The following is a 12937-nucleotide window of genomic DNA, read 5'->3' as shown; positions in this document are numbered from 1 at the left end:
CCTACTAGAGTTCCATTTTTGGGGGCTGATTTAGAAGGTTTTCAAAAGTGTCTCATGTCGATGTTTTAGTAGTAGGAATGTCAGTGTCCTGCTGAAGCAGAAAAATCCATGTGGTGTAGTGCAGTAAGCCCAGGCAAAGAGCCTTATGCTCAAATCCTCTGACTGGTATGATCTTCTGGGGACAGAGGCTTATCTCATTCACACTGAAGTCATTTGGAGTACCCTATTGGAATCAAGGATTGGCAACAGTTAAACTTTTCTAAGAAGAGTCTGATCTGTGAGCTCACCTTTGTCTGATAAGATCTGTTTGTGCAGGGATAATGGAAGTGTTTTGTGAGAATGTGCATGAAACACATCTTATGTATGTCATTTGTTTGTGTGTGTCATGACTGGTTCCCTAAGTCATATGATATACATTCTATGACTCGATAAGTGCATAACCATTTCCAATATAAGTACTAACAATGTGCCTTTGGAGAAGTGAAATTTTAAACATTTAAACTCTATAATTCTGCTCTATAAAAGCCTTCTAGAAAAGGCCATAAGCATGAGCATGCATGATTAGAGAAGTGGAAGGAGGAAGTAGTCAAAGAAACTTTTCTTCAGAAATTGCCTTTTTATTAATACGTAATTGTTTGCATGGGTTTTGAACATGCCAAAAATTTTCTGAAGTACAGAACAGCATTGTTACTTTGGAGCTTCTTTATTCATCAACAAGAAGAACAAAGGTCTAAAGATACGTAAAGCACTCAAAAGATTTTCTATTGCATCTTGTCAGTAATTCCATCATGTGAGACACCTATTCTACCCTGACTGTGTGGTTAGACACAGAGGAGTCAGTGCAGGGTTGGTTTTGTGCTGGGACAGGATGGGAAAAGCTCGGACTGGCACAGTTAGTGCCACATGACTGGGCAGATATAACATCGTAGGATTGTATCAGGCAAGGATAAGTTGGCAGGTGTTGATATACCCACTAAAAATGAGGACAAAATGTTAAAAAAGAAACATTCCTTCTATGGTGCCTTTGGAGGAGCACCTTCTAGTTGTTGACTCTCATGTGTCTCGACATGCTCTCAGCCTGGTTTCAGTCAGAGGTTTCACCACTGAAGTCATTGTAATTACATCAGTGAAAAGCTCAAGAGGAAAATCAAGCCCTGCGTTCTTGTTATGCTTGGTACAAAGGGCTGGAATTTATTTATTCGTTATGCAGAGATTTAGTAATAAGCTTTGAAAAGTACCTATAAATAATCAGCTATCTATTGTGGTAATGGGAAGTTAGAAGCAGCTCTGTTAGCGTTGTTCAGCTGAGTTTTTTGTTTCTTCGTGTGCCTGGGCTGCCAAATGAGTGTGTCACTGGTGACAATACGTATCGTGCAGTGAATGAAGTGGTAGCTGATCTGCTTCTTTCCCTCATGCAATGAGACAAGAACTGTTGGCTTGGAAATATAAAAATGATCTGATCGTCCTACTACTTCTGTTCTCGGTGAGCAAGGGCAGGCCCTCTGTCTGCCTCTGAATGGTACTTTGAATGTTAAGTCAACTTTATCTTTTCGGTTGCTCTAAACCATAGATTAGTGCAAGCCCAGTGGCTGCCTGGGCTGAAGAAATTGCTCTAGTCTCAGAAGTGCTGGTTCTTCATAGTAAGAAACAGGGAGGACCAAGTTATTTGCTGTTTGAAGCCCGAGGTATTTCAGCCCTAGAGACAGGTTATGGTAAATATGGTATGATGCCTGCTTTGTGGAGGGAGCTCTGTGATACCTTAGTGCCTGTTTGGTGCTCACAGTGATAACTGGATGCCTGCTGGTGAAAAATGAAGGAAAGGGAATAGAGATCAGGAAACCACTGAAGTATGAATCACCTGTGCTTTATTTCTTCCTCTGCAAAAAGAATATATTCAGTGAAAATGGTTACAGATATTAATGTCAGGTCTGAGAGAAAAATGTGGTCTGGGGTTAGTGACTGTTCTGAAATATATATCATCCACAGGTTTTTCTGGTAACAACCATGCAGCACTGAACCATAGAACGTTACTGAGAGATTCATGGAAACTTATTTTGGGTATATTACTTTCCGATGAGTGAATTAGAAAAGTTTATTTTATATTTGTAAAAGATGCTGTTGTTCCTGTTATATCTGCTGTTTTGATACATAATAGAATTTCTGTGACTTACCATGTTGCTGTCAACGCTGCCTTTCTGCTCTGGTTTCCACTCTAAAAAATAAAGATTTCTTTCAGGGACGTATTAATGCGTTTACCAAATACTCACTTAGGACCTTAGAGGTATATCGTTTGAGGGGCTGAGTCTTATCTAGTTCAACTGGTCCCTCTGGTGTGTAGGGAGCTCATCTCCAAATGTGTTCATCTGTCAGGTCAAGGAACAGATTCTGCTAAGCTTAGGCAAAATGCCCATTGAAACAGATAGTAAGCTTGCCCTTTAAGACCTGCAGAATCCTTGGACATGTATTTGTGTCTGATCTACAGGAGAGAATCAATGAAGAACAAAACCACAGAGATGAAGTTCATGCTAGTAATATTTTTTCAAATAGGTGAAAAATACAAATAAGCTGTTGCTACATAACCTTCTTCAAGTGATCATTAACGTCAGCACAAGACAATTGTACATATTTCAATAAAATGGTTCCTTCATATTCCCTGAGAAACTCTGAGGTTGTCACACCTCACCTCGTTTCTTTGCTGTTGTTTCATTGTAAACCTCGAGTCAGCTTTAAGATTGCAGAGAAATTCTAGTAAAGCCTCAGACTTTGTTCTGGTTGTTTGTATAGCTCCCAGTACATCATACCAAGTGCCTTACACATATTCAATCTCTGTGAAGAGGAAAGTATTACGCTCTGTTTTATAAGCCAGAAGTATGAAGCCCTGTATCAGTGGCTTGCATAAGAACACACATGAAATATGGACTGGACAGTCTGGAGAATAAACTTCCAGATCTTGTGAATCTGACTTCTTCATTCATCACAATTTTTTTTTTCCTATATACATGTTTATACCGTGAAACAAAAATTCATCAGTTTCCAGAAATTCTGAAGCTTGCTGATCACAGGATCCCACGAGGTTGCCACCCTGCCTGTAGAGTGCTTGTGTAAGCAGCCCTTGCATTTGTAAAGGTCATTAAAATGTTCTGCATCTGTCTTTTTTTTTTTTTTAGCCCTGGTTGCAAAGAAAACCACTGTCAATCACAGATTATTTCTGCGAGGGAGTGGTTCTCACATTGTGGCTCCTGATTAGACAAGGAGGAGGGTGGGGGGAGTTCCCTTCCTTTCCCCTCCTCTGCATTCCAGCTGTTTAAAAGGAAACTTGTTTGTAACCCAGAAGGTGAAGAATCTACATCCCAGGGCCAGTGATATGGTGGAGACTAGTGCTGCTTCCCCAGAGTCCCTCTTTTCATGCAAACTTAAAAATAGATTTTTTTTTTTGCCTTTGATGGTGAAGTCAATAGGACAATAGGACAATATCAAATCCATGTATTGTGTATTATTTTAACAGATCCCTTAAGTTTACAGTATTGTAAATTCGCTGGTACAGGAAGAAACCTTTGGATCTGTTTGTATAAAAGCTAGCAAAAAAGGCTTGCATCTCCTTTGAGCATATAGTACAAATAACAGCTATATTGATAGCAAGGAGAGCTTATATTTGTAACCTTTGTGGTAATTAACAGCAGGACAACAACCCAAATTAGTTTTAGAACCACATCAGCAACAAAACAGCAAGAAAGACTGTTTAAAGCTACAATGAATCTGTATAAGTACAGCTATAATTAGCTTAATCCTCAGCCAATATGAGTTTTAAAGCTAGTTAACTTAATTGCTTATTCAGTTTCTGTTTGTTGTGCAGTGATCTTGAAAAAAATTCAACAATAAGCACTCTCTCTGCTCCACTCAAGTTCAAGCTTCATTAAGCACCCAGAAAATGTGTGAAATGCTATCATAAGTAATTTTCTCCCCCTGCTGTAGGAATTGCCTTTTGCAAAGGGAAGACAAGGAAAGACAGCGCACACGTTTGTTGTAAAAACAATATATTCAGAAGAAAGTGCTTTTAGTGGGAACATCTAGTGATCAACGTGTAATACCTTGGACTGCTAACTCTATAGTCTCCCCTTCCTAGCCTTTTCCTCCTTTGCCCAAAATAGAGCCAAATCCTCATACGCTATGGGATTTCCTCTTCTGCAGAAGGCAATTCAAGGCTTTTTGCATCATTCCAGTCCAACTTACATCCTCAAAAGTGGGCTTAAGAGGGATTTGATGATTCCTGCTTCATCATCAGAGATGATGTTCAGCCATAACGAATTCTGTCTAAATAGCCTTTTCACCAATCATTTGAATTGATACCGTCACTATAAAAAGAGGATGATCGTTCACCAGGCAAAAGTACCTCTCTGCCTTGTGGAGTATCTGCGCAGGCCATCTGGACCCTGTGCATGTTCAGGGCTTCTATAAGGCCATGTGCTCACGCTCAGTAGGTGATGGCATTTTTTGTTTGCTCTAACGTATTTCTTGTATGACTGTTGATTATTCTTTGTTACCTTCCTTTCAGATTTTAAATTAACATGATGACTCTCAATTCCTTTTATAACTAGGCACTGGAATACAGTTCCTCGTAGTCTGATGTTGCTAGTACTTGTGTCCATCCAGAGGAAATTCAGCGATGCAGGTTTACACAAAAGGAAATCCAAAACAGAATTTGGCCCACTAGCTTCATGATACAGTGAATTCTCCATCTAGTAATTTTCCTGTGGTGCTTTTTGCTAGAAGTTTGGCATTTTTTATCACTGCAAAGCTGTCAATAAAAGTCCAAATGCATCTATTCTTTTTTTTTTTCCCTCTCATTGTCAGAGAAAGCCACTAGCCCATCCACAATCGTATTTGTGTATTTAGGGTTAGCTTCATCTCTTTTAAAACAAAGTTGTCTATTATGTCTCCTCCTTTTCTCTCCTCAGCTTCACTTCCAGACAAATGTGAAAACAAACATGTTCCTCAAAAGACTGACACTTGTGGAGTGGAGCAACTGCAAGTATTGGCTAGAGCCAGGTGTCCTGTGAGCAGATATTGAGGCTCTGGCAGCATACTGTGATGCTGACCAGCAAAATAACTCAAACCTGGCCCAACTTTGTTTTTTCTGTAGGTTGTCTCTTAGCAGGCTTGGTAAGCGTGCCAAGTCTTGCAATAGCTTTCTGATGTGGTATAGGATATGTCCCACCTCTTGCCTTCACGACAGGTTTTTACTTTTGATCTCAAATAAGATTTGAACCCAAGCTTCAGACCGTCTGTGTTCACCCACTGCACCACAGTCCACATAGTCCTAAAATAATACTGCTAAATGAGCAGTATGCTAAATGAAGGGCTGAACTTTCCTTATTGCCAAAGAGGTCTTCACTCCTCTGAATTTGATATGATTAGAATTAGTTGTTGTTAGAGGGATGCTTTACATATAGGGACCAATGCTTCATTATCAGCAGAAGCTTTCTTTCATCCAGCATGAGAGAAAGAAAAATAGCACCATGAACAATTCAATAACCGTCTGTGATCCAAGGATCATACAGGCCAGATCTTGAAAAATTTGCCATATTAATTGGAGATCTACTCCCTTCCAGTAATGTCCATCTTCACACTCATTTGTATAAAATATGCACTATTAGCCTTCCAAGGACAAGATTTCAATCTCCCAGCATGGTATCTCCTTTTTGAAAATGGCTATGAAATAAGATATTTCAGATAGAAAGTGTTTGTGGGAATTATTTTTGACCTAAAGAAGCCCACAAAGATTAACTATAAAGATCTCTCTATACGTTTCTGTATGGAACCATTGATGATAAATATGGCTGTACTGAACGAGTTTAATCCCAAATAAATCAGTGCATCCATACCAGCAGACCGAATCACCAGCTGTCTTTGACATAGAGTGACCAGAATTAAAAAAAAAATGCAAAAAAGGGTTCCTCCCTGCCTTGGGTCTCATGACAGTGACCTGCCACCTACATTTGATGCTGTAACCAGTAAAGCAACTGACTCTATCCCCTCACATAACCTGCTGGAGGTCTCGGGATGAGGATAGCCCCCCCTTGCATTGATTTATTCAGGACACAGCCAGTCGTCTCAGGTTACTTAAGTAAGTGCAGGGGTAAAGGTCAGGGTTGGAGCATCTGTCTCTCTCTCTCTCATTGCATAAAAATGGAAGAGAGAGAGAATCCCATCGTCTGCATCCTGATTTTAAAATCCTGAGGAAACTCCTTGAGATACTAGGAAAGGGGGGGTTTTGTCATCATGTCTCAGCCAAACCAAGATATTTTTTTTCTTTACTGCTACTTCAGCAACTCTTCTTGCTGTGAGTAATAGCTCCATGTACCCTGGCGCGGTCACAGACGCAGTGAGCTGTGGGAAATGCAAATGGGTACAGCTGCACCATACAGCAGTAAAGAAACTGATTAAATCTTTCAGCTCTTCTGCATCAGTGCTGGAAGTAATATTTCACGTAAGTTAGTTTAAAGGACCCTAGGTGAAACCCAGACCCATCAGATTCAATGGGTCCACGTTACAATTTGACCAACTTTCCAGTGAAAAAAATTGTTGACAAGTTTTGTTGTTGTTCCATCTTTCTCTTTCCTTTTCTCACCCATTAAATAAATAAAAGGGGAAAGCGTACAACAAAAGTAACATTACTTCCAGTCCAGAAAGAAAGAGAAGGCTAAATAATCGTAGAAATAATTCTGACACAGCTTCACAGCCAGGCAAAAGGGCAAAAAGAGGACACCAGCAGAAATTTAACTGCTCAGGTTTTTTTGTTATTATTAATATTTAAAATAGATTTTTACCTAAGCCCACACAAATCTTTCATTTAGGCTGTTACCCTAGTGGTCAGGACTGACCTGTAGCTCCTGGAGAGGAGGGTTAGCAACCCTTTAGGGTGCTCCCCCTGTCCCCGCGAGGGAGGTAGTAGCGATGATCCCAGAGAGGATTTGCAGTCTGGGACGAGGAGCCAGGACGCTTAAAAGTGCATTCGATGATTTTTGCTGAAGTTTGTATGTGCATTTGCTGTAACTTTTAGTTCTTCAGCAGTCACAGAAAATACTCAGAGCTTCATTTTGCTCTCACTTATATCAGAAGTGAGGCTATTGAACTCAGCAGAGTTACACTGCTATCACACCAGGGGAATCTGCTGGTCCTTGTCCCATTACACCACTTGAACGGGGTGAGTCAGTGCTGATGTGAGGGTTGATTAATGGGAGAGAGGCGATGAAAGGACTCTAGCCTTTCCCCCATCAACACTCATTTGTATGATGCACATGAAGGAGTGTGGTTCTCCTTGATGCACTTCTACTCTCATCCGCATCAGATGCCCATGCTGTATGATATAACGCGCATTCGCATTCACTTGGTTTAGGCTGGTTTTCAAGCAGTCCAACTGAGTCTGGCCCAGTATGTTTGCTTCTGCACACACTTTGTGTGCAAACATCTGTGCTGGTTTTCAGCTGCCAGCGTAGCTAGACAACCAGGCAGAGTCAGTGATGCGCTGGAGGAGATACTGGGGGCTGCTTGGGAAAATCATGCTGTCTCACAGCAAGAAAATGCTAGATGATTTCCCTGTCACTGACGTTCGTTCCCTATGTAGATTTTCTCTAGGGCATTGAGGGTCGCCGAGTCTTACAAAAATATCTTGCTTATGACAGGCACTATATTGCTCCTAGCATCAGATTAAAAAAATACTCGGCTGGGAAGCAACGTGTTACACTGTCAATAAAAGGGATATTTCTCAAACCTTTTCTGTTATATGTGGTGCTTACTCTTGGTGTCAGTCTCAGTGTCAGTGAGACTGTGAGTAGTGGTACATTCTGCCTCTGTGAGAAAAAAGGGTTGCAAGATCATGCCCGGAAACAATAAATGCCCCAGGCATAAAGTATAAACAGTGCTAGCCAGTACAAGCTTGTTTGCCAAATGATGGTATCTGCTGTGTTGGTTGTAGCAATTATGTCTGCTGAAACATGAAAACAAACACATTCCCCTCACCTCCAGTTCCCTTCTCTGCAGCGCAGACGGAGTTATCGCAAATTAAAAGAAAATTTTCTTTGGTTGCCACTGCGTGGAAGGAATATTAAACCTCACAATCTAGGCTTGAAATCGATTTCTAATGGGATGAGACCCAATGTGGGGAGGGCAGATGGGACAGATTATTCCACCTCTATTTTCCCATGAAGCTTCTGACACTGGCTACTGTTGGAAGTAAGATACTAGATTAGTTTGACCTCAGGTCTCATTCAGTATGGCAGCTCTTATATTCCTATGTTAAACTCTGTAGAGTATATCGCTATCAAATTGCTTTTTACGGCTCCGTCTGGCCCCTTCCCCTTGGTGATGTGTATGGGAAGCCAAGCAAAATGTTCCATTAGCCCTTTAGAAAGAGAATTTGAGATATATTTTTCATTTGATGCTCTAGGATTTATTATGTATATAGTGCAGAAATGATTTTACTGGACTAAAATCATATTATATATTAATGAATTACCAGGATATGAGTCAGCCTTGGAATAGTTTGAGCAGGAAGGTAGCATTCTTCCACAAACAATAATCTGTTGAGAAATAGTGCTGAAAGCTGTAATTCAATAGGAATTGTTCTTAAAGAGACCCAGAGACGGGCTATATGTATATATATTCTCCACTGTTGCAGCAGTGCACCTTGAGATAATGCCATGTTACCGCTCTTAATCACCTTGATTAAGGTCAGGGATCCTTTACACTAAGTGCCCTACAGGATTGCAGTGACATGACAGCCCTGTCCCAGATGATGGGAAAAGTTTCGTTTTCCTGTGCTTTCACCTTCTGACCCTTTTAAAAGTGCCTTGTTTTGTTTATTTTCTTCTGAATGAGAATAAAAGCTTCTAGAACCTGAGCCTATTGAAGCAAACAGGGTTGACTTTCTTCCTGTAGACGTGTTATGAACTGCTAGCACTTGTGCGGATAACTTGGTGATGAGCCCTATTTAGGACAGGTGAGATGAAAACAAAAGTCTAGGCTCACACACTAAGAGGCAATCAAATGGAGGATTATTTTCTGGGGTTTTACTGGGTGGGATATTTTTTGAAGCATGTTTACAACAAGTTTCCATTAGTATTTTCTGAGGGATACCTGCCCTTCCCAGACTCCAGGGTTTTCGGGGGAGAGGTAGTGGCACAGGGTAGGGCAAGTGTGAAGAGCCCACTGGAGAGTACTCATTCCCGTGTGCTGCAGAGCATCTCCCTGAGAGGCTGCAGCGTGCTGCAAGGTGCAGGTGGGTGACCAGCATGGCAGGCAGCAGAGGCAACAGGCTCTCTCTTTTCTCAGACCCTCTGGCCTTTCTCATCACCCGCAGGGGAAGCATTATTTTGCCTCTCCCTCCTCCCATCTAGATCTGATCCTCAGATTGAGTGCTTGCAAATAAGGAGGTGATTTTGCTAGCTTTGCATCTCAAGACAAGGTTTTTAAACACTTTTTAAACAAACCTTTGAAGCAGAGCCGGAGAACAGCAATTCTTGTGTGTGTTTAGAGGCTGTTGACTTCAGGAGGAGCTCAAGGTAAGCTGGGGATGCAGGATCAGGTCCACAGGAGGCGAAGGGAAGTTCTGCATTTTAATTTTCATTTGAAAACTGAAACTGCGTTATAGCACTTGCTCTTTCAGCACTGCCAGATAACACTAGGCCAGATTTTCACCCAAATATACTAGCCCCTTATTCCTTCAAGAAGTCCCACTAGCAGCTACTCAAGGCTGATAGAGACAGCTTGGCAAAGAGAACGGTTTTGTCTGTTCAGAAATATGTCTAAAAAGCAAGTGTGTTGCAGGACAGAGGCAATATTCCTTGCTTGATTCACAGAGGGTAAAGCCTTTTTTTTTACATTTGTCTCATCAGGCTGTTAAGTTGCTCTTACAGAGTTGCTCTGTAAATAGTGGCTTGGGCAGAGTGGAGACTACTACACCATGTTTATGTTTGTAGGGAAACAAATAAACCTGCCTGAATTTTCTTTTAATGCACTTCCAGTCTTGATATATGGCTTCTCCTATCCCAAGCACTTGAAGTAGTAAGCACAGTTTATTGCCATAATAGCAGTAGATAACTCAACTTGCCTTCACCGTGGAAAATGATTGATTTTGGAGAAGGAAACATGTTTGCTCATAAAATCTTGGCAGTGTTTTGATGCAAGTATTTTGTTTTCTTAAAAAACGTTGGGAAAGTATTGACTTTAATTGCATTTTAGATTGTCCTAGCAAAACAATGGTAAGAGGATAAACGTAATAGGAGCCAAAGCCAATTGCCTCCTACTGGGTTCCTCAGATTAATAAATAGAGGAGCCTGAGCACAACAAAGCCCTCACATAATGGAGGAGGGTGGGAAGAATGGGAAAGAGCCAGGGCAGGTATGCACAGATCCAAGAGCAAGGGTAATGTCTGGGAAGTCTGTAATCAGTATAACCATTGGCAAAAATCTAGCCTCCAATTTTAAGACCTTCATCACCCAGAAACTATGTCTTTTTCCTTCCTTATCTCTATTTCTCTTTCTCTCTTTTACCCTGTATCCGAGCAGATCCTGCCCTCCAAGCAGCCCTCAAAGCTTAGCAGCCTCTGTGTGGCCTCAAAGTGGCGGTGCCCGGCTGTAATGTGCAGAAGTACCCATATGAGCCAGCTGGCTCAAGAGGATCTTTATTTTGGTGCCATAATTAATGCTGTGTTTCAAAAGCCTGTGTCAAAGATAATCTGTACATAATCTGTGGAGGCCATGATTCAGATAAAGGGAATGTCAGGGATGTGTTGGGGCTGGTGGGCCCCAGTATCTGCTCAGCAGAGCAATGCATTTGCTAGCACACGCATGACACGCATGTCACAGCAGAGATATGGTTACACAGACAAGTCACTGAAGCGCACATACAGGGTGCCGAGAAGAGCAGTCATCCAAGCGCTCCACGTGCCAATGCTCACAGTGCTGCAATTTTGTTGGTACTGCTAGCGCTCCTAACAGATTAGGCTATCGCACATGCCATTGACTGTAGTTGCGCTTTCATTTTCCAAGCTAAATATTCAGAGATACAGTTTTAAGTCAGGCTCATTTATCACAGCTGTGTTGATCTTTGATTTACCATCACTGAAAGGTTGTAAATGTATTTATACTTTCTTTGCTCTGGCACATGGCCGTTCATCAAGCAAGTCCAGCACTCAGTGATCCAATAGCAGGTAGATTTTGTAACTGTTTGGAAAAAAATGTGATCCAGCAAAACGCTTAGCTCAATTTATATTGATTTTAAAATTAATGGGTTCTAAAAATGAACAATAATGTTAAAAGTAGTTATGTTGATACTACTAGGTAGATTGTATTTGGAAGATAGTTATCCTTTACTCAGGTTCAGATCCCTATAGTGCATTTTTAAGTCCTCTAGTCTTTTTAAAAATCATTACAACAGATTATTCACAGGGAGAACAGCAGGGGGAAAAGGTAGGATCTCCCTTGACTCCCTTCATGTCTTGGTGACCTTGGGCTGATTTCTTAATTTTTTGCCATTGTATCTAGTTATTCTTAGTTTCCTTTTTTTTTCCCCCTCCATTTCATAGGAGACCTAACAAACTTTCTCACCTGAAAAAATGACTCATTTTTCTTAACTTCTCCAGAGCTGTCTCAGGTGATTGGTGTATCTCTCTACAAGCCTTTCTGGGAGATTGCCCTTGCTGAAGGCTAATCTGCCCTTCTACCCTCTTCCCCTATCTAAGAGTAGATGGGGATCCCTTGAGGTTTTTCTGTCAGAGTACCTGAGGGACTGTATCTGAGGCTGTACAGAGAGTGTCTGTACAGAGAGGTTATAGAAAAGGTGTCATGCGGCCAGATGTACGGGCTCCTTGGAGGGCAGGCTGCCAGGAGATGATTCCTCCTCAGCCTCAGCACAGAGCTGTGGCCTCTCCACTGCTCCATGAACTCACACATCCACTGCAGCTGGTCAGCAAATTGCACACCAAGTTGACTAAGTTCATCTGTCAAGTGATTTCACAAACTGGGGGAGAAACCATGGCAGCATTGGCTCAAAGCTGGTCTAAAGCAGTGGGGAGCATGGGGCTAACGAGAGTTCGGGGTGGGTTTCCTGATGTGAGGGAAAGGGGGAAGTCTCTGCACACAGGGAACAAATGTTTCTCATCAGAAGTGAAATGCACTGCTTCCTTCCACTTGGATGGCCTCACTGCCCAGTGTTGGTTTTCTCATTCCTCAGTCTGTTAGGAGAGCTGATCAGATTTGGCATTGCTGACCAGTTCAGCTCGGCTGAGGAAATGGAGGAAGGGAGAAGCTTGGCTTCGCCCTTTAGAGTGCTCCTTTTCCTCCTCAGCAGTCCCATGAGCAAAAGCTGCTACTGCTGTTCTTCTCTTCTTGCATGTAAGGGATATAGGGTATAGGTTTGGACTACTGTGTTTAAAATATTTTAAGAAATTCTTATCTTCCAGAAAGTGAATTTATCAGGTAATCCTCTGCCATTATTCCTTTTTTAGTTTGCTTCTGCTTACAAAAAAAAAAAAGGAAGGGAGTCTTCATAATGCTGCAGGGAGAAAATGTTGAAAAACTTTTTCTTTGAAAAACAGCAGAGAAGTAATAATGCAATAATAATGATGATGATGTTGATGATGATGATGATGTATTTCATTTATAGAAATTTTAAAAACCTTGGGCCAAATTCCACCAACTACATTGAACGATACCCCAAAAGACCCCAAAGTTAGCTGCCAATTCTTGCCTGGTTGAAAGTGCCAAATTCTGCAATTTCCACCCAAAACTATAAATCTTCCTAGCCCCTAAGGCAAAGCTTTTGGTGATTCAAAAGCAAGCAAATAGTTCTGTGGTTGATGCATGAGGCAGAACAAAACCCTACTCACTGACTGGGAGCAGAATTGGCTCTGCAGTGCTGACAGGAAGAGGAATGTATG

General features: G+C 41.5%; 1 protein-coding gene across 7 annotated transcripts in view; it reads left to right on the top strand.

Annotated features, from left to right (window-relative positions):
• Positions 1 to 12937, top strand: part of SCUBE1 (signal peptide, CUB domain and EGF like domain containing 1) — a 214991-nt gene that overhangs the window by 159968 nt on the left and 42086 nt on the right. The gene's annotated exons all lie outside the window — the stretch shown is intronic.

This window comes from Struthio camelus, chromosome 1, assembly GCF_040807025.1.
Source record: "Struthio camelus isolate bStrCam1 chromosome 1, bStrCam1.hap1, whole genome shotgun sequence".
Classification (NCBI taxonomy): Eukaryota; Metazoa; Chordata; class Aves; order Struthioniformes; family Struthionidae; genus Struthio; species Struthio camelus.
This window is presented reverse-complemented; position numbering and strand designations above follow the sequence as displayed.